Raw genomic sequence first — 25,160 nt, forward strand, 5'->3', positions numbered from 1 at the left:
ATTCTGGGAAGCTTGTTCCATGGGACATTTACCTATTAGCTAATAAAACAAATGGTCTATTGATACTTTCTCAAAAGCTCTGTAGAAAAAAAAACAGTTGATATACAATATATTTCTCTACTGGCTGAATTGGATTTACTTGGAAAAGGAAAGAGGGTGTTATCAAAAAATAAATGTCTTATTAGGTTCATAAGTTGTAGAGCAAAAATGAGAATGTGGAAGTGTTTTTATGCTTCATTGTTGGGAAGGATAAATTGCAAAAGAACATAGAGCTTGGTGATGATCTGGGGTTCATTCTGTTGCAGGTGCCACCCCTAGAACAGATTGGTACTCCCCTCGGAATATTCCGTCACCCCTTCACTGAGCCAGAGCAGGAGGGATACAGAGGGAAAGGGCCCTTTCCCAACTTCAGACTGAGCACCCAGAAGTCGACCCGGGACTGCTGTTTTGTTTCTAGGAAACTGGAAACCTTGGCAGAATTGAAATTTCCTAGGTGATTTTTTTTCTTCTTTGCTTTCCAAAAAATAAACTTGTATGTACACACATATATATATACACTCACACCTACATAAAAGAAAGATAATTTCAAAGAAATATTGTATCTCGTATAGTCCTTGAACAGTTATTTTACTATTCAAAGTAGGTTCTTTAAAATTTTAAATTTGAAGTAAGTATAGATTTATAGGAAATTCCAAAAAAAAAAACAGTAAGGAGAGGTCCCTTGTGCCCTTCACCTTTCCCTTAGTGGTTACTTCTTAGTACCCACAGCACAACATTAAACTAGAAATTGACATTGGTACATTTTGTGTGTTTAGTGCTGTGCTGTTTAAACATGTATGTAGTTGATTTGTGAACCACCATGGCATCAAGACACAAATGCTACCACCACCAAGATCTCCCTTATGCTGCACACACCTACCCCATGGCAGCCAGTAATCTGCTTTTCATCTCTATGATGTTGACATTTCGAGGATGTTAATAAATGGAATCACATAGTATGTGACCTTTTTAAATTAGCTTATTTTCACTTGGCCCAATTCCTTGAGATCTATCCAAGTTGTGTGAATCAACAGTTCTTTCCTTTTTATTGCTGAGTAGGATTCCATGGTTTGTTTAACCGTTCACCTTTTGAAGGATAATCTTTTCCCCTAGTTTTTGGCTTTTAACAGTAAAGTAGCTATGAACATTCATGTTCAGTTTTTTGTGTGGATATAAATTTTTATTTCTTTGGGAGAGGTGCTGTTGAAGAAAAGAAATTATTCAGTGACGCTTGTTAAAGCATGGTAAGGAAGGCGTTATTCAGGATCATCCCTGTAAGTGTAGGAACCACTGCAAGAGTGTCTTACAATGGGTGGGTAGAGAGTGTGGCCTCAGTGCTGGATGTAGCATGGGCAAGTGGGAATTTGTAGCCAAGGAGCTGGGTGAGGGCCAGTGGATGGAAAAATTCTGAAGAGGAAATGTCAGGTGTAAGGGTTTTCTGCCTAAACTGACCTTAACAGGATTCTTTCTTGCTAAAGACAGGTCAAGGTGATCAGACATCAGCTGGAGGGTGGCAGAAGATGAAGAGGGTAATCAGATAAAATGATGGGAGGTTTGCTAATCTGGCTTAGGAGGGTTCTTTGCTAAAACAGGAATTTACAAGCAAGTACACAGATAGGCCTGGGAGAAAGTTCAGGAGTCTGGCTGATTTGACCAAGCAAAGAATCTTTGCCAGAGCCCAAGGTTGTACAGTTGGTGGCTTACCATGTAAGTAGCTGTGCCATTTTACATGCTCGCTGGCAATATATGAGAGATCCAGTTTCTTCACATTCATGTCCACAGTTGGTATTGTCACTATTTTTTTATTTTAGCTGTGCCAATAGGTGTGCAGGGATGGTTGCAGCATAGTTTGGTTTGCATTTCCCTGATGTCTAGTAATGTTGACCATATCTTTTCATGTGCGTATTTGCCGGCTGTGTATCCTCTTCAATAAAATGTCTCTTTATATTTTTTGCCCATTTTCTAGTTGAAATTTTTTTCAGTTGTTGAGCTTTGAGATTTCTTTATATATCCTAGATGAGGCTTTTGTCACATATATTTTACAAACATTTTTAATTTTGTTGAAGTTCAGTTTATCGTGTTTTTTTTTCTTTCATGGATCATATTTTTGGTGTCATTCCCCATTCCCCATTCCCCACTCTCCAGCCCCAGATGGCCATGAATTTACTCTTGGTCTCTGTGGAGTTGCCTATTCTGAATATTTCCCAGAGATGGAATCATATGTCTGGCTTCTTTCACTTACCGTATATTTAGGCCTTATCTGTGTTGTATCATGAACCAGTTTTTTTTAATGGCTTCTTTTATTTTTATGGTTGAATAATGTTCCACTGCATGGATTAGACCACATTTTGTTTAGCCATTTGTCAGTTGATTGGCAATTAAGGTTGTTTTCGCCTTACACCAGTACAGCTGCGTGTGTACCCTTCAGCCCTGCACCTTCCTTATACAGGATGCACAGATGTACGCATGCGAGCACCTGTGTGTACAGTTTTGTTTTCTTTTTTAAATAGTGGAGGATTAACTTATTTTATAGTGGTGTTTTTTCTTCGATATTTGGGATGCCTTTTTATGTCTATACAAATAGATATATATCTCATTCTTTTAAAACACTATATAGTGTTTAGTGTGGCTGCTTAATGATCCTATTCTAATAAACATTTATTTGACATGGGTAACTTCCTGTTTTTCTTTCTTTTTTTTTTTTTTTTTTTTTTTTTTTTTTTTTTTTTTGAGGCGGAGTCTCACTCTGTCGCCCAGGCTGGAGTGCAGTGGCCGGCTCTCAGCTCACTGCAAGCTCCGCCTCCGGGTTTACGCCATTCTCCTGCCTCAGCCTCCCCAGTAGCTGGGACTACAGGCGCCCGCCATCTCGCCCGGCTAGTTTTTTGTATTTTAGTAGAGACGGGGTTTCACCGTGTAGCCAGGATGGTCTCGATCTCCTGACCTCGTGATCCGCCCGTCTCGGCCTCCAAAGTGCTGGGATACAGGCTTGAGCCACCGCGCCCGGCCTTCTTTCTTATATAACAGTGGCACCAGGTACAGTGGCTTACGCCTGTAATCCCAGCACTCTGGGAAGCCAAGGCAGAAGGATCACTTGAGCCCAGGAGTTCGAGACCCGCCTGGGCAACATACAGAGACCTCATTTCTACAAACAAACAAAAAATTATCCAGGCTTGGTGGCACTTGCCTGTAGTCCCAGCTGCTTTGGAGGCTGAGGTGGGAGGATCACTTGAGCCCAGTAGGTTGAGGTTGCAGGGAATTAGGCTCACACCACTGCACTCCAGCTTAGGTGACAGAGCAAGACCCTGACTCAAACAAAAAAATAGTGACACTAATCATCCTTGTACAAGTGTCTTTTTGGTGCATAGCTCATTTTACCTACTTTTGGATTTTTCTCTTCAATGCCATTCATCATTAACTTATTTAGAAGTGTATTGATTACCTCCTATAGACCAGGCACTGTACTGTGTATCAGACACTAGGGACGCAAGCAGTAGTAAAATATTATACTCGAGTTTTTTGTAAACACGATATACCTATAAGTAGGTAATCATGGTTCACTGTGATAAGCACACAGTGTGTTATTACTAAAATCCTGTGGAACAAGTAACAAAGGAGTGTGGAGGATTAAAACAAGGGAAGGGATACTTGAGGTGGGTCTTCGTGAGGACAAATGGAAGTTCACTTGGGAAAATATAAGAACACTGAGTTTTGAAATAGAATTGCAAGTGTGAAGAAAGGGACCAGCACTGCATAGGGTGGCATATTTAGGAAATAGCAAATCCATAGTTTAATACAGTCATCAGGAAGCTGTTGGGTAGAGATTGTAGCAGAAGGGTAGGCATGTTAGGTTAAATAGATTGAAAGCAGATTATAGCAGTCTGTGAATGTCCTAAAGAATTTGGACTTCATTTTGTACATAATTAGAAATAATTGAAAAAAATGTAGGCACACTTAAATTTTTTAAGTTCAGTAAATTTTTGTGCTGTGACACTTTATCACCTCCCACAATCACCCTCTTTTACCTCCTCACCTAGGCAACCACTGCTTGTTTTCTGTCTCTAAATTTGCTTTTCCTCAACATTTCATATGCATTGGAAACGTGGTATGCAGTACTTTTACATTGGCTTCTTTCACCTACATTGAGGCTCATGTATGCTGTAATGTGTATCAGTATTTTCTGCCTTTTTATTGCCTGATGGCATTCCATTCTGTGGTGATGCCACACCTTATATGCTCAGCAGTTGATGGATGTTTGGATTGTTTCCAGTGTTTGGTTATTATTAACAAAGCCGCTGTGAACATTTGTAGATAAATCTTTGTGTGGGCACATATTTCTCTCGGGAAGAGGAAATTTTGGATCTTGTGATGAGTTTATGTTTATATATAACTGTAAGAAATTAGGGCACGGTAGCTCACACTTATAATCCCAGTGACTTGGGAGGCTGAGGCGGGAGGATTGCTTGAGCTCAAGAGTCAAGAGGTCAAGGCTGAAGTGAGCCATGATTGCGCTACTGCATTCTAGCTTGGACAACATAGTGAGACCTCACCTCTAAAACAACAAAGAAAAAAAAATTTACAGACTCTTCTCCAAAGTGACTGCATCATTTTACAGTCCCGTCAGCAATGTATGAGGGTTCCAGCTTCTCCAGATGCTCATCACCGCTTGGTATTGTCTTTTTGATTATGGCCATTCTAATGGGTATATAGTGTGTCTCTTTGTAGTTTTAACTTGCATCTTCCTAATGACAGGATGTTTATAATCTTTTCATGAAGCAGTTATATTTTAGAAACATGAGTCCAGCAGATAGAGGTAAGAATGGAGGTGAACTACATGAAAGATGAGAGCCTATGTCAGACAGCTTGTATAGAGATGGGGAGACATTTTAAAGGTACATGTATCAGCGTTAGAATGAGCAGCATTTAGTAACTCCTGAGTATAATAGATGAAGCAGAGGGAAGTGGGGCTTGTGATCCCAGGATTTTAAACTTTGGCAATTGGGTTCTTCTTGACTAATGGTGCTGCCATTAGCCAAAAAGTGACTACAGGTACATAAACAGATTTTGTGTTGGTGGATGATGGCTTTTATATTGATCTTGTTCTCTTGGTGTGCCACTGGAATAAACATTTAGTAGAGTGTTTGGAAACATGTATCTAGTTCAAAAGAAGGATCTGGCCTGAGGTATAAATTTAGGGGAGTTTACATTGTGTAGGGAACAACTAAATTCATGAAAGTAAATGATATATCTGTTCCTAAGTCACCCTATCTGCTGAGTTACTTGTGGCAAGTTGTTTAAACAGTAAAATAATTTAATATGAAAAGATCCACATTAAGATGATTCTAGGATTAATTCATTCAGGCATGACAGCATCACCAAGGACCTCAGGTTCTTTCTATCTTTTAATGCTGCTGCTGTTCTTGATCTGTTGGGTTGTCCTCATGGTCCAGTTCTTGTTTACACATTCAAACCCAGAATTGTATGCGAAAAGACTGGGAGCATGTGTTTTTGCCTGGGTCTTTTTTCATCGGCCAAGAAAACCTTTCCTAAAAGCTCCCTAGCAAACTTACTTTCTTGTCTTCTTGGCCAGAATTGCATTAGGTATGTATTACCAGACTACCCACTGGCAAGGGGAATGGAAATTGTCACAGCTGGTTCAGACTGCAGCTTTCTAGCCCAAGTATCTTTTACTGTTATCTCTTCTGGAAGAATCCTTTTCCCCCTTGCCTTTTGATTCTCTTCTGTAGTTGAGATAGGTTAGATTTTCCATGCAGCCCAGTTTTATATCACTTAGTTATTACTATTCAATACTTCACAACAGCAAATACTTGCCAAAATCCTACACTCTGTCATTCACTGTGCCAGATTCTAGGATACAGAAGTGAATAAGAAACTTGTAGTTTGACATAGATATAAGCTTAAACAGAAGAGTGCTATAATAGCTTTGTACACTAAAGTTCCTTTGGACTATGAATTTAGTACAGCTGCTTTTTATGAGTAAAGGCATCACGAGTTTCAAAGTCAGACTTATATTCAATTTATAAATGAACTTTTGGAAATTTAGAACACAACCCATTCATGAGTTGATCCTCCCTTTCTAGTTATAGATGGTTACGTGTTTATTATAGGAGTGCATGGTATACTAGCCTAAATTAACTGTTCATTTGAATTATTTAAAGCTGAATAACTGAATTACTGTTCATTATGTTTTTCTGGAGCATAATGTTTGCGTTTTCTGGTTAACATACCAAAGTAACAGTAATATCTTTAGTTTAAGAACCCGACTGAAATGTTTGTAAAATGTAGATTGTTTTGTAATTTGGCTTTTTGTTTTTAATGGTCATATGAATGCAGCTGTCGTGTTTGCAGTATTTGTACAGTGCTTGGGGTACTTTTTCTGGGTGCTGAGAAGGGAGGAGAAATGATAGGGAAGAGGGGATTTGGAGTAGCCAAAGGAAAAAATGTGCAATCAGTGTTGTTGATTCCACCGAATTCTAAGAATTCCATTACATCTTGATATCTGGTACAAGCTCAAAGTTAATCTTAAATTTTGGCTTAGGGCATGGCCGTACGTGCTGGCTACTTGAGAGGCTGAAGCAGGAGGATCCTTAGAGCCTGGAAGGTCCAGGCTGCTGTGAGCCATGATCGTGCCACTGCACTCTAGCCTGAGTGACAGAGTGAGACCCTGTTTTTAAAAAGAAAACAAACAAAAAAACACAAGTGTCCAGGCATGGTGGCTCACGCCTGTAATCCCAGCACTTTGGGAGGCTGAGGCGAGCGGATCATGAGGTCAGGAGTTCAAGACCAGCCTGTCCAACATGGTGAAACCCCATCTCTACTAAAATACAAAAATTAGCTGGGCATGGTGGCGCGTGCTTGTAATCCCAGCTACTGGGGAGACTGAGGCAGGAGAATGGCCTGAACCCAGGAGGCAGAGGTTACAGTGAGCCGAGATCGTGCCACTGTACTCTAGTCTGGGTGACAAGCAAGACTCTGTATCAAAAAACAAAACAAAAAAGTGTTTTGGCCTAGATTGACTAAAAGAATATTTAAACTATTATTTTCTATAAAGCAAATCATACTAATAATAGAAATTAGTGAGTGACATTCTGAAACCTTATAGATAACTGTTATGATATCCATAATCGGTGCTTGTCCTTGGATTCTGCATGGGTAGTGAGCTTTAAATAAAGTATCTTGTTGGTTTAAGATTGAACCATTTTAATAATTTTGAAAACCAAGATGGATATGTACATTTTGATGACAAGAAAAGATGTTTTGTAAGGGAAATGTGGGATTAAAATGAACTTTTTGTGTTTGTTTACAAATAATTATTAATGTTCAGGAAATTTTTGATGTTAGCTCTGAATTATGAATGTTAAAATATATTTAGAAATGTTTGATTTTCATTTTTTCCATGTCATTAAGACGCTTGGATATGTTTTTTTTAAAGAATTACCTTCTTCTTAATGTGTTTTCTACAACTAATAGTCTTAGAAATTTCAGACACAAAATCTTTGAAAAAATGACTTGGGTTTTGTTTTGACTAACACCCCTGGTGGTTGTTGAACCACAAGTTCATAGTGTTAAAAGGCTGTGGTAAATTACCCAGTAAGCTAAGTGATTAAAGTTGTTTGTAACATTTTGCCCATGTACGTCCTATTTTTATGTGTATACATATTTATAGATTTGTGCTTATAGGACTATAGCACTATATTGCAAAGGTCCTAACCTTTACTTTATTCACACAACTTCCATTGTGTACAAAGTGACTTGCAGATCTGTACTGTGGAGCATATCCTTTCCTGTGTCTTTTGTTTACCTCTCAGTAATGAAGTCAAATCTTACTTGATTTTCCTGAGCTAGTCTAATGTTATGTTTTATGTTATGTTATGTTATGTTATGTTATGTTATAGTTCTGGGATACATATGCGGGACTTAAATTCAGTCTTTAGGAAAGGTTTTCTAGGCCGGGCGCAGTGGCTCACGCCTGTAATCTAAGCACTTTGGGAGGCTGAGACAGGTGGATCACTTGAGGTCAGGAGTTCGAAACCAGGCTGGCTGACATGACGAGACCCCGTCTCTACAAAAAATATAAAAATTAGCCAGGTGTGGTAGTGTTCGCCTGTAGCCCCAGCTACTCGGGGGACTGAGGTGGGAGGATTCCTTAAGGAGTTTGACACCAGCCTGGACAACATGGCGAAACCCCATATCTACAAAAAATATAAAAATTAGTTGGGCATGGTGGTACGTACCTGTAGTCCCAGCTACTCGGGAGGCTGAGGTGGGAGGATTCTTTGAGCCCAGGTGGTGGAGGCTGCAGTGAGCTGTGATTGTGCCACCACACTCCAGCCTGGGCAACGGAGCCAGACTCCGTCTCAAAAAAGAAAAAGAAGAAAAGATTTTCTGAAGTTTATGTTGAGTGTTTGTACATGTGAGAAAACAGGGAAGAACAGATCATCTGGGGTCTGGACTTTGAAGATGGGGTGTTTGAAAGCTCTTTTGGTTATGTTATTCTCTATTTTTTAAACTTTAGATTCAGCCTGAAGCCTAAAACTTTTTAGCCAAGGAAACAATGTTTTAGTAGATAGTGCTGTAATAAACAATAGTTGGTAAGTTTACATGTTAATTTTATAATTTGATACATTGGAAATATCTGGTAGAATTAGAATCAGGCTCTATATATATGAATATATGTATGTATATATATGTTGTGTGTGTGTTTGTGTGGTCAGGCTGGTCTTGAACTCCTGACCTCAAGTGTTCCACTCACCTTGGCCTCCCAAAGTGCTGGGATTATAGGCATGAGCCACCGTACCCGACCAGGCCATATATTTTTAAAACAGACACTTTGATGGACTGTTTTTACTTTTTGGGGATAAATTAATTTGAACTTTGTTTAATACAGTGATTGCCTCCTCTCTCTTCCATACCCTTAGGGAGGAATGGAGTAGTTGCCAAAGAATAGCTTTGGGGGAAAATCTCCCTATGCCATTTCTAAAATGGAAACAGTGCATTTCTTCTTCTTCTTTTTTTTTTTTTTTGAGAGGGAGTTTTTCACTCTTGTTGCCCAGGCTGGAGTGCAATGGCGCTATCTCAGCTCACTGCAACCTCTGCCTCCCCGGTTCAAGTGATTCTTCTGCCTCAGCCTTCAGAGTAGCTGGGATTACAGGCATGTGCCACCACATGTGCCTAATTTTTGTATTTTTAGTAGAGACAGGGTTTCTCCACGTTGGTCAGGCTGGTCTCAAACTCCTGACCTCAGGTGATCTGCCCGTCTCAGCCTCCCAAAGTGCTGGGATTACAGGCATGAGCTGCTGTGCCTGGCCAGCATTTCTTTTCTTGATTGATTAGTAAAAGGGAAATTAAAGATTATGAGCATTTCAGAAGAACACGAAACACCAACTCTTTATTTTTGCCTTCCCTCATTTCTCTGAGGGACAGCCTGAGTGTTTTATAGTCATATGAGGACTCTGAAAAATGTTAGAGACCTGGCTAAGTTGTGGGTAACTAGTGCATTGAGAAGACTTAAAGGCTCCTGAATGCAGACAAAGCATTGCTAATTGCATTCAGGGTCAGGCTGTCTTTAGCCAGACCATGAAAGATACAGCAGCCTGTCTGCTGAGTGGAGACTCTTGTCTTTAAGAAAGACTGCTACCTGATATGCTAGACCGTTTCAGGTTGCCGTCGTTTACATGAATTTAGTCATTATTGCCAAGACTGCTAAACCTCAGTGTGACACAAGTGATACTTCTAAATGGACTTGAAGACAAGGTATTTGACCTTGCAATGGGGCATAGGCAATGTTCATACAGCTTTTAAAATACGAAACAGAATACTTTGCTATTTGAAGTTTCCGTTAAAAGATTGAATGAGATTATTTTTAAGATCGCTAAGTAAATAGCAGACATATCTTTAAAAATCTTTTTATCACTTGAACCCAGGAGGCGGAGGTCGCAGTGAGCTAAGATTGTGCCACTGCACTCCAGCGGGGGTGACAGAACGAGACCCTGTCTCAAAAAAAAAAAAAAAAGTTTAATAGTTTCTATCTTTTAGATTTATGAATGCTTGCCCCTTAAAGGGTAAGGTGTTAATGGCAGTGCTAATATACGGTAGTTTAGACCTATTCCACGGACTTAGCTCAACCAGTGCAATTAATTCTTCACCCTCACAAGTCCTAGTTAATGTTCTAGGTAGAATTGTGGCTGAAATTAAAACTGGTTATGAGACTTTATAATAAAAAAGTAGAAAAAAGTGATATTAGCTAGATGGTTCAATATATTTTTGTCTAAGTAGGAATCTGAATATTGTAGAAATGTACATTTTGGTGCTGCTTCTAGCTGTTCCTGTTCTTTTTCTTTTCAAATTGAGATGAGATTTTTTTTTTTTTTCCTGTAAAGCTTAAGCTAAGATAGGAATTTATATGGAAGTACTGTTCCCACAGAACTAACTTTACAAATGTAAAGCTTGGGCAGAGGTTGAGGAACATGGTAAAGTGATAGATTTCTTAAAAACTGTAGAAATTTTCGTTGACTTTACTTTGAAAATGTATAGTTGTACATGTGAAACACTTCTAGTATTGCTTCTACATGTATTATTCCGACAGTGTTCCTTAAGTCTTAAATAAGTTCTTTTTTTTCTAAACAGACTTATGAAAATATGCATCAGTTTAATACTGTCTTGGAATTCATGAGATGGAAGCATAGGTCAAAGCTGTTTGGAGAAAATCGGAAGTACAGTTTTATCTAGCCACATCTTGGAGGTAAGGAAAAGAACATAATTAGAATAATACGAAATTTCTCATTTTTTAGTAGTTGAAAATAATCCTTCTACATTGCAACTTTAATTTGAGCATTCTTCAGTTTCTTTGTAACACCACTTTATAGTAGCTTCTTTAGTTTCATTAATCACCTTCCTGATGAGTTCATAAATAATTCTAATATATATTCCTCATAAATGTTGAACCTCTTCAGGAGTAAAAGGTATTTATTTCTTACTAATTACTTTTATAAATCTCCTTTTGGAAGATAAGCATTAAATGGTTTATATGTTCTCCCCCCCCCCAAGTTTGCAAGGCAGAGTTCAGAATGCAAGATTAGGCCAGATGTACCTGTAATCCCAGCACTTTGGGAGGCTGAGGCAGGTGGATCACTTAAGGCCAGGAGTTCGAGACTAGCCTGGCCAACACGGCAAAACCTTGTCTCTACTAAAAATGCAGAAATTAGCTGGGCATGATGACGTAAGCGTGATCCCAGCCACCTGGGAGGCTGAGGTGTGAGTTGCTTGAACCCAGGATGCAGAGGTTGCAGTGAGCTGAGATCGCACCACTGTACTCCATTCTGGGCAACAGAGCAAGACTCTGTCTCAAAAAAAAAAAGAAAAGAAAAGATTATATTGAAAAATGAATGTTTATGTTATTCTGAAGTTTTTATGCTTTTTAGAATTCAGGATTTTTTTTTTTTTTTTAATTTTTTTTTGGAGACAGGATCTTGGTTTTGTCACCCAGGCTGGACTGCAATGGTGTGAGCATAGTTTCAACCCCCTGGGCTCAAGCGATCCTCCTGCCTCAGTCTCCCACATAGCTGGGACTACAGGCATACATCACCATGCTCAGCTAATTTATTTTTTTATAGAAACAGGGTCTCATTATCCATCTGTGTTGCTCAGGCTGGTCTTGAACACCTGGACTCAAGTGACCCTCCCACCTCAGCCTCCCAAAGTACTGGGATTACAGGCATAAGCTACCATGCCTAGCTCAGGATAATATTTTTAGCATGTTAGAATAATAGATCTTTGGAAATAGAATTTAAAGAGGTAGGAGCTGCCAGAAATAGGAGGAAAGAAGCCATCCTAAGACAGTATGTACAGGGAAATCAGGCTTACTGTTTTAAAATCCATTTAGAGACTAATGATCAGGTAAAAGGTTTGAATTCATTAGGGATCTACATTTTAAGAAATAGATAGGGTGTATAGTTTTGTGAAGCAGTCTACGCTTACACTTCTGGAGGTGGCAGGCTTTGCTCGCTGCTTCTGTTAATACTTGCAGCATTCACTTGCCCTTCTCCTGCCCGTGCCAAACCGCTGGATTAGCTCTTCTGAAAAATACTGTGACTCTCAAATTCTTTTATGAGGTTTCATATTGTTTGATTGGTAGAGCTGTGGTCATGTTTTTCTTTCTCAGTTCTTTTGGTTTCCATGACTGTATGCTCTTCTGATTCTATTTAATTACTCCTTCACCTTTTTAACTTTCCCTCCTACTTTTAAATAATAATGACCTTCCCCAAGGTTTTATCTTTGAAATTCTTCTATCTTTTTTCTTATGTCTTTCCTAGTCTCATGATTTCCACAGTTGTCTCTAAAATGATCTCTCTCAACTTCCTATCTCAGTTGCGGCATTTTCTCTAAGCTTCAAGCCCATATTTTCAGCTGTTTACAGGGGGCTCAGGTTAGTGCCTCAGACTTCCTATTATCTAGCACATCATTCATCATGAGCACTGCACCTGCTGTTTCTCCTTCTGTTAACGGACCTCTTTGTCACCCAGGCTCAGAGTCTTAGTGCTGTATTGGATTCCTCATCATTGCTTCCTACCCTTAGGCACAAGTGAAGTCCTATCAGTTTTACTTCTCTAATGTATCACAAATATTTGAATCCTCTCCTTCCGAATCCCTGTTCACCATCCAAGTTTAGGTCCTTACATTACATTTCACTGAAAATATTGCAGGGATCTCCCAACTTGTGCTTCTTCTCACTCGTACTTCACTTTACATGTTGCTGCCAGCTTAAATTATCTTAAGAGATAATTTTGCTTGTATTGTCGGTGACAGTTTGCCTGTCTGCCAGAGTAAGGACAAATTCCTCTAATTTTAAAGATAGCATAGCTTTGCCTTCATCTGTCCATTCCTTTCACCCTTTAAACATTTATTAAATACCTACTGTATGCCAGGCATTGTGTTAGGTCAGAATGCAAAACATTAAATAAAAACAGGTTCCTGGCCATACTGAAAAAATAGTCTGTCTAGAGATGGATGAGCATGAAAACAGTTATTTAAGTGCAATCTGAGAAGTGCTATATTATAATTGAAAAGATTTCTTTGATTATTCCACACTGTATACATAGATTATAATTATAACATCATGGTACACCCATAATTGCATACAGCTATAATTTTTCAAAAGAATTTAAAAATACGAGTGACCATGTCAAAAAAAAAAGTGTATTGGCATCACCTAGAAAGACTACACCAATGTTGTGAGAGGAGAGAATTGTCAGGCAGGCTTCAGAGAAGAGATAATATTTGAGCAGAGTCTTGATGGATGAATAGAAGATTGCCGAATGGAAATTGGAAAGTGTAATACTGTAAAATACATATTTGGTTTTTGATGCCATTTCCTGGCATTCAAGTCTTAAAATCCTTGAAACCTCTGAAGTGATGTCTTTTTGTATGCTAATGAGTTAACTAGTAGATGGCAGCCTGCTGGTTAGCTTTAGGTTGGGGGCTGGTCAGCAGAAAGACTAAGGCAGGATTAGAATCAGAACTTTCAGTTCCCACGCCCCCAACCCCCAACATTTAGGGAGGGGAGAAGGGCAGAGGGTTGAGCTGATCACCAGTGACCCGTGGTTTAGTTAGTCATGCCTACAGAATGAACGTTCCATAAAAATCCAAAAGAACTGGGTTCAGAGAGCTTCTGGATAGCTGAACATGTGCAGGCTCTGGTGCCCTGTACATCTCTTTATCTATTGTTTGTAACATCCTCTATAATAAACCTGTAAACATAAATGTTTCCTTGAGTTCTGTCAGTCGCTCTAGCAAACTAATAGAACCTGAGAAAAAGGGCTTGTGGATACCTGTATTTATGGCTGGTTGGTCAGAAGCACAGGTAAAATAACCTGGGCTTGCCATTGGCATTGGAAGTGGGGGCCACCTTGAGGATTGATCCCTCAACCTGTGGGATCTGGTGCTGTCTCCAGGTGGATAGTGTTGGAATTGAACTGGAGGTTCCAGCTGGTGTCTGATGCAGAATTGTCTGCTTGCTTGTTGGTGGGGAGAAACCCTCACACATTTGGTAAGAAAAGTCTTCCCTGTTGATTGTTTTGGTGAGAGGGCAGAGGAAAAATAGTTTGAGTGTTTTCCATACTCACAGAAGGCAAGGGAATTAATTTCATGCACAGAACCCAGAACGGGGTGGAGGCAGAGCTTGAAAGTGTATAGAATGTACAGAAGATAGAATAATTTTTGTATGGCTTGAATTTAGAATAGGAGAGAGAGTTTGAGGGACAAGGCTGGAAAGGACCTTATGAAGAACTTTGAATGCCCTGGCAAGGAGTCTAGACTTTTATTTTGTGAAAAATGGGCAGTCATTGAAAAATTTTAACATTTAAAGATATTTTGGATCGTAATTTTTTGTTAAAATTAATATGATGGTTGTATTAGTCAGTTTTCATGCTGCTGACAAAGACATACCCAAGACTGGGTAATTTATAAAGTAAAGAGGTTTAATGGACTCACAGTTCCACGTGGCTAGAGAGGCCTCACAATCATGGCAGAAGGTGAAAGGCACGTCTTACATGGCAGCAGGCAGAGAGAATGAGAGCCAAGTGAAAGGAGAAACCGCTTACAAAATCATCAGATCTTGTGAGACGTATTCACTACCAAGAGAAGAGTATAGGGGAAACTGCCCCCATGATTCAGTTATTTCCTACTGGGTCCCTCCCACAACATGTGGGAATAATGGGAGCTACAGTTCAAGATGAGATTTGGGTGGGGACACAGTCAAACTATATCATTGGTGATATGAATGGTAGTTTGGAAAAAGGAAAAACCAAAACTGGAGAGACAAGTTAGGATATTATTAACTGTTTCAAGTAAGAAATAATGAAGCTGTCAACTTAAGATGGGGGTCAACTTACCCGTTTAAGCATTGGTTGTTTAGAAAATGTTTAATTTTCTTCTCTTCCCCTGTGTACTGTACTCTTCAGCTAGTGATTTGAAATTGTCCTGCATTTTCTCTTCTCTTGGCGTATTTTTGGCCTTTCCTCTCTCTTGTGGAGTGCCTATGAACCTTAAAAACCACATCTCAAATGCCAATTCATCCCTAAAGTTCTTTCTAGTCTGTATTGCTTTGACTCTAAATATATGTCTTTTCTTAGTCTAAAGCCCCCAAAGCACTTATTTTTATTCTACAGGATATTACTTTTTTGGTTCCTGTTAAACTAGGTGGCAGCAAGTCACAAAGGAAGAATCAGAAAGTAACCTGCTCCCCACCCTTGGTAGTGTATAGTCCAGTTAGCAAGGTATGTATATAAGTAATATAAGTAATGATAACCAATGTTGCCAGGCAAAAGTGAGGAATGCCACAGGAGTAAATTGTTGCTTCTACTCAGGGTCCTGTAACTGAGAAGCACCGGTAGAACATAGGAGGTTATGTGAGCTGAGCTTTGAAAGATGAGTTAAATTTACATGGATAAAGGATATTTCTGGAAAAGTGGATGGATAGAAAGTGAGTGTTTTTGTAGGAATGTGGTGAAGGTCTTAGAAAGGGTAGGAAGTATGATGTGAAGAAAGCTCTTTTAGGGATATTACTGTAGCAGTGATATATAAACTATACATCATTAGAGAAATGAAGTGAGGAGGTTAGGAGCTGAGTGAGGAGATAGTGGCAATAGTTAGGCTGGAGTTGATTAGAATTCAATCAGGGTGGTGATTGTGGAAATAGAAAAGAAAGACTCAATGGTAAAGGTATTGCGGCAGAAGAAGGGACACTGATGTGTGACTAGATGTTGGAAAGAGATGATGCTACCCGAATTTTGAGCCTGGATGGTGGGGATGATGTTGGCCTCAATAGCTAACGTAAGTTGCATCCTACTTTTCTAAATGAAGAGAAATGTTAAAATTTATGTTTTACTGTACCGTTGGTCTCTTAATTTGCTTATATGCAACAAGTTTTTTTTCGCATTCTTTTTCCAGCTTAACATATTCAAAGGGAGATTTTATGAAAAAAGCAAAGTATTACCTCTTTTACAAAAGCGGTTTTTAAGGAAATAAACAGTAGTCTGTTCATAGTTCTATCTCTTTTGCTATCATGTTAAATGCTATGTAAGATTCAGTAAAATTTAAGAATGTTTAAAGTATTTCTACAGGTATAATTCTGATACCATTACCAAAGGATGGTATCTCGTTTTAATAGAAGTACTGCGGCCGGTCACGGTGGCTCAAGCCTGTAATCCCAGCACTTTGGGAGGCCGAGGTGGGCGGATCACGAGGTCAGGAGATCGAGACCATCCTGGCTAACATGGTGAAACCCTGTCTCTACTAAAAAAAATACAAAAAACTAGCCGGGCGAGGTGGCGGGCACCTGTAGTCCCAGCTACTCGGGAGGCTGAGGCAGGAGAATGGTGTGAACCCGGCAGGCGGAGCTTGCAGTGAGCTGAGATCCGGCCACTGCACTCCAGCCCGGGCCACAGAGCAAGACTCCGTCTCAAAAAAAAAAAAAAAAAAAAGAAGTACTGCTTGAGGAATGGGGACCTATGAAAAATTCATTAAGTAGAATTCGATGGTTCCATATTAACAGATAAACATTATTATGGTACTGTCCATTAGAGAAATATTGTGTAGTAAGGCAGTAAGTTACTTAATTATAGAAAACTGGCTTTTAAAATGCATTTATTAAAATTCTTACCAGCTCTTAACTGATGACTGATTTAGAACAGCCATATTTAGAAACAGTCTATCTCTATTGAAAGTAGTCACTAATTGTTTTATAATTATACATGTGTAAAACTGGAAGCCATTACATTATTGAGGAAGGAAGGCATTTGTGTTTTGTTTTTTAAGTCAGGCTTTGTGTTGAACTATTATCTTTTTTTTTTTTTTTGAGACGGAGTTTCGCTCTTTTTGCCCAGGCTGGAGTGCAATGGCACGATCTTGGCTCACTGCAACTGCTGTCTCCCGGGTTCAAGTGATTCTCCTGCCTCAGCCTCCTGAGTAGCTAGGTTTACAGGCACCCGCCACCATGCTTGACCAATTTTGTATTTTTACTAGAGACGGGGTTTCGCCATGTTAGCCAGGCTGGTCTTGAACACCTGACCTTAGGTTATCTGCTCACCTTGGCCTGACAAAGTGAGCCAAAGTGCCTGACGCAGCATACTCTGTTTAAAAGCACAGCAGTGTAGCCAGAGGACTTCAGTTTGAATCTTGACTTTACCACTTAGTTTGTGTTCCCTTGAAAGAAGACCCTGAGAAAAAGACTTACCGGCTAATAGGTTATTTGGGAGATGTACCAAAAAGCAGAGGTGAGAGAATGGGAAAAGTGAGACAGAGAAGGGAGTGAAGTTTCATTAAGTGGGTGATCCGTTTCCCACTGTGGACAACTGGGCTTCAGCCCTGTGGGTATCTTCTGAATGTTCCTCACTGTTGTCCCACCAAAGGACAGGGAGCCTGAGACATGCATGCACCAACTTTCACCTGTTGTTAATTGAAGGTTGCTCTGTGAGCTTTAACTCGGGCAGGTCTGTGCTTGCACCTCCATGCTGTTGAGCAGTCTCCCTTAGGTTTGCAAAGTCTCCAAGGAACAAAACAGAGCAGTGCCTCCACTCCCACTTGAGTCAGACGCTGTACGTGTCACATAGAACTGCCCACCAGAGCCACAGTGCGGAGAGGGGTGAGCTGCAGAGCACCATGAGGGTCTGCTGTGGTCTGCCCCTTTTACCAGTGAGATTTCGTCATGCCCCATTAGATCTGCTCTGTCGCTGACCCTGCAGAGTGGTGACTGATTATAATCACTAAAAGAAATATCTAAGAGGGTTAAAATCTCCACCACTACAGCTGGTCCTGAGCTCTTATTTCCATCCTTGACATTCACATGAGAATGCTCTAAGAGCCCTCAGTTGTGCTGGCAGTAGGGTGTTCTCTGGGCAGGGAAGGCAAGCCCGCATCTGGAGTATTGGTTCTGCACCCTCCTTGTTAGTTGGCATTTGGCAGTGGCAGTAGTTAGGTCACCTGTCATAAGAAGGAGCCCATGCTGTTGGGCCTATGTAGAGCCTTCCTCTCTGTCACTCCACAGGCTCCATTGACAGGCCTGGTACTCCTGCCTTGGGAAGAAGCTGGCTGACAGCGCTGACGAGCCATCCTGTCTGTCCTTGGGGTGTAGTTGAATGCCTCTTCTGTGGGAGGTGCCTTGTGTTGGGCATTCATATAAGATAAAGATTGGCACTCTGTATTCCCTTCCTTAGGGCTGTCAGCGTGCCTCTTCTCCAGGCTTCTGGTCTCTTATTTCCTTTTTGGCCCCTTTTAATACAAAAATCAGCCGGGCGTGGTAGTGCACACCTGTAATCCCAGCTACTTGGGAGGCTGAGGTAGGAGAATGGCATGAACCCGGGAGGTGGAGGTTTCAGTGAGCCGAGATTGCGCCACTGCACTTTAGCCTGGGTGACAAAGCAAGACTTTGTCCGCCCTTCCCCCCCCCACCAAAAAAATTAGCCACACACCCACTTGCTTCTGTAGAGAAACCTAGAACTCCTGGTCTCAGAAATGTCATCCAGGCCTCACTTTCAGGCTTTTGGGTTATTCTGCAACTCCAGAAAAAGAGGCTGTTTAGTCCCACTCTCTTCCATTCAGACTTCCTTCTCTTAAGTTTAATTTTTTCTTAATTTAAGTTTAGTGAATTTACTTCTGGTTTACTTATTTGATTCCTCTCCAGTTTGGGTGCTTTAATTTTATTTATTTATTTATTTAGAGGTGGAGTCTCACTCTGTCTCTCTGCTGATTTTTGTGTTTTTAGTAGAGATGGGGTTTCACAATGTTGTCCAGGCTGGTCTTGAACTCCTGACCTCAAGTGATCCGCCTGCCTTGGCCTCCAAAGCGATGGGATTATAGACATGAACCACTGCGCCTGGCCCATTTTGCGTGCTTTTAGATGCAGAGGATGGTTTGTGAATTTGCAGCTCCATATGATATAGTGGGGAGAGCATGCTACAAGGTTTTCAGTAGCATCTCCTCATATTCTGTTACTACATTTCAATTCCTAACTTTATCTTCCAGCCTAATAATTTCTCTCTTGCACTACAGTCTGATAGTTTCAACTGTGAAAGGTAATTTCCAGTCTCGGTGTCACAGATACTCCAGTTTAACCTCTGATTATATCTTATGTATTCTTCCTTCCTTCCTTTTCTTTCTCCCTTCCCTGCTCTGTCTTTTATAGGGCAGGGTTTAGGGAACATCTCATTGCCCCTTTTGTTTTTATTTTTCCTCATTGCCTCTTTTTAAAATGATTATTTTATTTTTATAAGATTATGTATTGGCCAAGCACGGCAGCTCATGCCTGTAATGCCAACACTCTGGGAGGCTAAGGTGGGAGAACTGCTTGAGGCCAGGAGTTCGAGACCCCATCTCTATTTAAAAATAGTCACACACACACATGTGTATATGTATGTGTGTATAAAGATTATGTCAGCAGCCTATTAATAAGTTCCTATATAAAATTTTAAACGCTATGCACCAAAGTCTTTCAGTCCCTCTTCCCCACCTTTCACCCCATTGCCCTCCTTACCACCCTCCTTCACCTCTATCCCACTGCCATCTTGGGGCCCTCTGTTTCTTAGGTTATTGGTCTGTTTGCATATTACATTCCCTATTGAGTTAATTTTGGTATTAATATCTTTCTAGAAAGTAATACTTTTTTTTTTTTTTTTTTGAGATAGAGTCTCCATCTGTTGCCCAAGTTGGAGTACAGTGGTGCCATCTTGGCTCACTGCAACCTCCACCTCCTGGGTTCAAGCAATTCTGCCTCAGCCTCCCGAGTAGCTGGGACTACAGGTGCCTGCCACCACGCCTGGCTAAATTTTTGTAGTTTTAGTAGAGACAGGGTTTCACCATGTTGGTCAGGCTGATCCCAAACTCCCGACCTCAATGATCCACCTGCCTTGACCTCCAAAAGTACTGGGATTACAGGTGTGAGCCACCACGCCCAGTCCATACAGTCATTCTTAATTATCAGATTTATTCTTATAAAATTATGCCTAATGAGAATATCCGTCTCATAAAGTTAGTGTGAAGATTAAAGAATTTAACATATGAAGTATGTAGAACAGTGCCTGGCCTATAGAGCTCTAAGTGTTAACTATTATTTAATATTATTATACTTGAATATTTGTAATTATTTTTGGTAGGCCTCCTCGTACTTTATATTATTTGTTTCTTCTTTATTTTTGTGCTTAGACTTCCTAGGGATATTGACCTTTCTAGATATATTTCATGGGTCTTTTCAAAGAGGCAGCATTTTAGTTTTATAAATTAACTCCACTTTTTTGTTATATATTTAATAATTTTTACTTTTAACATACTACCTTTTCTTCCTGCCTTTAGTACCCATGCCAGTCTTCCATCTCGGTTACACATAATATTCTTCTATTTTTAAACATTTTTCTGTTGTTTCTGAGGTTTTAGGAACAGTAGGAACACATTTGTCTATTTTCTCAGCCTTAGTTAGAGCTACTTGTATGTTTTCAAAAGCTTCTTGCACCTCTGTCTCCTGATGGTCTGTAATCTTTCCAGCAACCCAGGATTTAAATTTGGGAACTACCTATGACAACTGCATCTCTACTTTCTATCAGATCTAGAAGTTGCTAAATTCTGTCAGCTTCACCTCTATAATAGTTTTCTTCCACTTCTCTATTCTCATTGCCGCTTGGTTGGGATGGTTACTTCTCGTGTGAACTACTGTAATTACCCTTTGGCTTATCTACCTCACCCTGTCCCTTTCATCCCATGTAACGCTTCAAGAGTGATTTTTCTAAACCATGGTGCACTCACTTCTTTGCTCTGAAACCTCCAGTGATTTCTCCTTGTCTGTTGAGTTAAGTTCAGGCTACTTTACACTAGCATTTGAGAATCTTATGAATTAATTCCTGCCTACACTTAATCATTCTTTATTCCTTTGTTCTTTAGGAAAAAATCGTAATTGGTAAGATAAACCAAATATAAAACTATATAGTAAAGCTGTTTTTCAGTCTTACTGATCTCACTCTATTCCTTATCTTTACCATGCTTTTCTGACTTTGTGCTTTTGCCTCTGGATTTCCCAGTCTGGAATGCCTCTCTCATGTCCTCGTATGTTGAAATCTTTCCATTATTCAAGTGTGAGCTTAGATGCCAACACTTTGATGAAGGCTTATCTGATCCCATTGCCTGGAGTTAATCTTCTTTTCCCATGTCTTTGGATTTGAACTGTAGCTTCTGTGCTCTGTTACTAGTCATACCATTTTTGATAGTTTACTAGTAACTTCTGTGCCTTAGATCCACATTTACACTGGCTTGTCAGGATTGATCAGTGAATCAAATAGGTAGTAAGTATAAGCTTCTAGAACTGCACTATCCAATATGGTTGTCATTAGCCACATGTATTTTGGCTACCAAGTAGCCACATATGGTTAGTGTCCACTTTATTGAATAACATAGAGACTTTCATGATTGCAGAAAGTTATTTTGAGCAGCATCTAGAACAATGCCTGGCAAATAATAGACACCAGGGAATGTTGCTCCTATGTATCACATCCTCATAGTAATATTAGTTTATATCAGTAAATATTAGTTTAACTTTCCTTTCCTCATCTGAATTTTATTAGTTTTCCTGTGCCATTTAAAAAGTAATAGTTTATCTTTATGGCAGCTAATGCAGTGCATGAACAATAAATATATGTTGGGTGAGTAAGTAAATACTACAAAGCATCCAGAAAGCATCTTGCTCTCTTTTAGGGTGGGGAGAGTAGGGGAGAGGAAGTTAAAAAAAATTCATTACTCAGGCCGGGTGCAGTGGCTCATGCCTGTAATCCCAGCACTTTGGGAGGCCGAGGCGGGTGGATCACTTAAGGTCAGGAGTTTGAGACCAGCCTGGCTAACATGGTGAAATCCCATCTCTACTGAAAATACAAAAATTAGCCAGGCATAGTGGTGCACACCAGTAATTCCAGCTCCTTGGGAGGCTGAGGCAGGAGAATGGCTTGAATCTGGAAAGTGGAGGTTGCGGTGAGCTGACTCAGCACCACCGCACTCCAGCCTGGGTGACAGAGCAAGACTCCATTTCAGAAAAAAAAAAGTTAATTATTCAATTAGTGAATATTTCCAGGAAGCTTAAATTAAACAGGGTAGACTAAGCAGCTAAATAAAGGTGGTCTTATCTAGTGCTTTTCAAATTTAGTGTACGTGCATGTCACCTGGGGGTCTTGTTAAAAGATTCTGATTCAGCACAGTCTGGGATTCTGCATTTCTAGCCAGCTTGCAAGCTAGCCAGCTCTGCCCAGTGAGGGTGTAATTCATTAGGTTGTCTACTTATACCCATTTTAACATTTCCTAGTCTTTAGAACTAACTAGTCCTTTAATTTAGCTCAAAGTTTTGTTGTTGTTGTTGTTTTGAGACAGGGTCTTGCTCTGTTGCCCAGGCTGGAGTGCAGTGGCAGATCATGGCTCACCACAGCCTTGAACTCCTGGGCTCAAGTGATCCTCCTACCTCAGCCTGCCAAAGTGCTGAGACGGATTGCAGGCATGAGCCACCACACCTGGCCCAAAGTTCTCCTTTTTGAGGTCATAATTTTTAAAGACAGCCCTTATATGTTCAGGAAAAGTTTTGGCATAAAAACTTCTTTTTCATGTTTTTTGCATAAAGTAGGTACATTGTTTAGTACCAATATGAGAAAGACTTAATTGTGAATACAGCTTTATATTATCAGATTTCTTATGTCATAATATAAAAAACAGTAAACTTAGTGCTCAACTATTCATGATAGTTGAAAGTTTTAAGCTAATTCAAAATACGAAACAAACCAGAAATATTTTGGAAAGAGAGGTTTTAAGTATATTAAGGTCCTCCATTTTATAGTGTGAATCTAAATTTCTGTTCTCTGATGTCTAGAAATCACAAAAGGATGGTGATTTTTGGGAACAAAGTTCTTGAGCTAGCACTGTCAGTAGTAAGTGGCTGTTACTGTAAGATCTAGAGATACATTTTTAGATGCCTGTATACTTATAAAGAACTGTTAGCTTGCATTATGTGGTTTTATGGTTTAATTCCCCAAGTATATTGCCCTTAGCAATATATTACTATTTTTTATTGCTTAAATTTATTTATTGAACATTTTTATTCCTTTGCTTAGAAATGTGCTAGACAGTGGCAATTACATTGCTGCAAGATAAGTAAAAAAATCAGCTGACTAAGCTTTATAAGAGGAGGAATCATGTCTGTTTTATTTACTGTTGGATAGTCAGTGCATGGCCCATGACCAAGTCATCATTAAGTCATTTTTGAGTGAACATTGCTCAAGATCTGCGAAGCAGCTGTGGTGTGTGCTGGGTGTACTAGAAGTTGAACGGGACTCCTCACGCAGCCTGATGAGTTGGGATTGAGGATTGCATACACAAGGGAACTCACAGATCAAGTCTTGAAGAGAACATTGTAGTTACTCTGGCAAAGAACAATGAGGACACAAAGGCTGCGCAGAGGAATGGAAGCCCGGAAGGAATGCCTGTGAAGGGAGAGCGGCTGCACTGACTTTGGTAGAGTTGGAGCATCGTAAGGGTATGGAGGAGAGGGGAGGACAGTAGTAGAGGCCTCAGCAGGTGTCAGATCACAAAAAGTCTTGTGTTACTAATTTTATCCTATGAAATGAGGATATTTTTTAGGTTTTTAAGCAGAGAGAATGGCAAGGTCATTTGGTTTTAGAAGTTAGTCTGGGCTAGGCATGATGACAGATGCCTGTACTGGGCAAGCTGAGGAGGGAGGATGGCTTAAGCCCAGGAGTTGGAAGCTGCAATAAGCAGTGATCACATCACTGCAGTCCAGCCTGGGCAACAGAGCAAGACCTTGTCTTTAAAAAAGAAAAGTCTGAAATACCTCTTACAACTCTTTAAAAAAAAAAAAAGTTCTTTCAAGCACACATGGAGTATTTTATGAAAGTGACTGTTTACTAGGCTCTACAGCAAGTTCTTATACATTTCAAATAAAATCAACCATATTTTCTAGCAAGAAAGCGTGGATGTTGGAAATGAATAACAAACTATACACATTTGGAAATTTAAAAACACACTTCGGTAAATCCCACAGATTAAATATAAAATAATCAATTTAGTGAACACCTTGAACAAAATAATAGAGAAAATAACAGCCTGAGCAACATATTGAGATCCCGCCTCTACAGAAAAAATTAAAAATTAGCCCAGCACTGGTGTCCCCCTATAGCCCCTACTTAGAAAGCTGAGGTGGGAGGATTGCTTGAGCTTAGAAAGTTGAGGCTACAGTGAGCCATGATCACATCATTACTCTCTAACCTGGGCTACAGAGCACAAGACCTTATTTCCAAAAAAAAAAAAGAAACTTAGGACATACTAAAACTTGTGTGAAACCCTGAAGTCTTAAATATTCATATTTTAAAAGAAGATTTGAATACTAATAAGCTAATCTAAGGGAAAGAACAAGGCAGTAAATTCAAGTGAAGTAAAATAGATGATACAGATAAAAGCTAACACTTCTAGAGTTCTTACTCTATTCCAAGCACTGTTCCATGTTCATCACAAAGATTATCTCATTTAATCTTCCCAAAGCCATATGGGGGGGGGGTATTGTTATTATGTGCACTTTACAGATGAGGAAACTTAAGCACAGAGATAAACTTATCCAAGCCTCTATATAATAAATATGATAGAATTGGGGTTTGAAATGATGATTTTTTTTTTTAAAGATACATTGAAGGAGATTAACAAAGCTGAAAGTTGTTTTTTATGAAAAGGCTAATAAACTGTTTGAAAGATTGATCAAGAAAAAATATAAAGTACAAATAATACTGAGGATGTAAAAGGAAGATACAGAAGAAAGTCTTAAAAATAAAATATCGTGAATCACTTTATACCAATAAATTTTACAATTTAAATGTCAATTTTCTAGAAAATTATAACAACAAAAGACTTAGAGTAAATAGAAAACTTGGATATTTCTATAACTGTTAGAGAAATTAGATTTGTAATTAAAAGAGCCACCCACTTTGATACACTTAGAGATAAGCCTTGGGCCCAGATGATCTTTTTTTCTTTTTCTTTTTTTAAGAAAAAAACCACTTCAGAGACTTCATTTATTATATGAA

At 39.6% G+C, this 25,160-nt stretch overlaps 1 protein-coding gene and 1 pseudogene across 6 annotated transcripts in view; one reads left to right on the forward strand and one right to left on the reverse strand.

Annotated features, from left to right (window-relative positions):
* The window catches only part of BMPR1A (bone morphogenetic protein receptor type 1A), a 166,046-nt gene that overhangs the window by 72,056 nt on the left and 68,830 nt on the right, over positions 1–25,160 (forward strand). For 3 of the 6 annotated variants that reach the window (XM_033209016.1, XM_033209011.1, XM_033209013.1), the window contains one exon: positions 10,684–10,798. The exons of 1 other annotated variant lie outside the window; for it this stretch is intronic. The gene's annotated coding sequence lies outside the window, so the exon portion shown is untranslated. Of the gene's footprint in view, positions 1–305; positions 494–10,683; positions 10,799–25,160 lie in introns of all 6 variants that reach the window. 2 more of the 6 variants (XM_033209015.1, XM_033209012.1) reach the window with 1 other exon arrangement.
* The window catches only part of LOC117082245, a 99,081-nt pseudogene that overhangs the window by 71,990 nt on the left and 1,931 nt on the right, over positions 1–25,160 (reverse strand).

The sequence above is a fragment of the Trachypithecus francoisi genome, unplaced genomic scaffold (genome assembly GCF_009764315.1).
Source record: "Trachypithecus francoisi isolate TF-2019V2 unplaced genomic scaffold, Tfra_2.0 Lachesis_group9, whole genome shotgun sequence".
Classification (NCBI taxonomy): Eukaryota; Metazoa; Chordata; class Mammalia; order Primates; family Cercopithecidae; genus Trachypithecus; species Trachypithecus francoisi.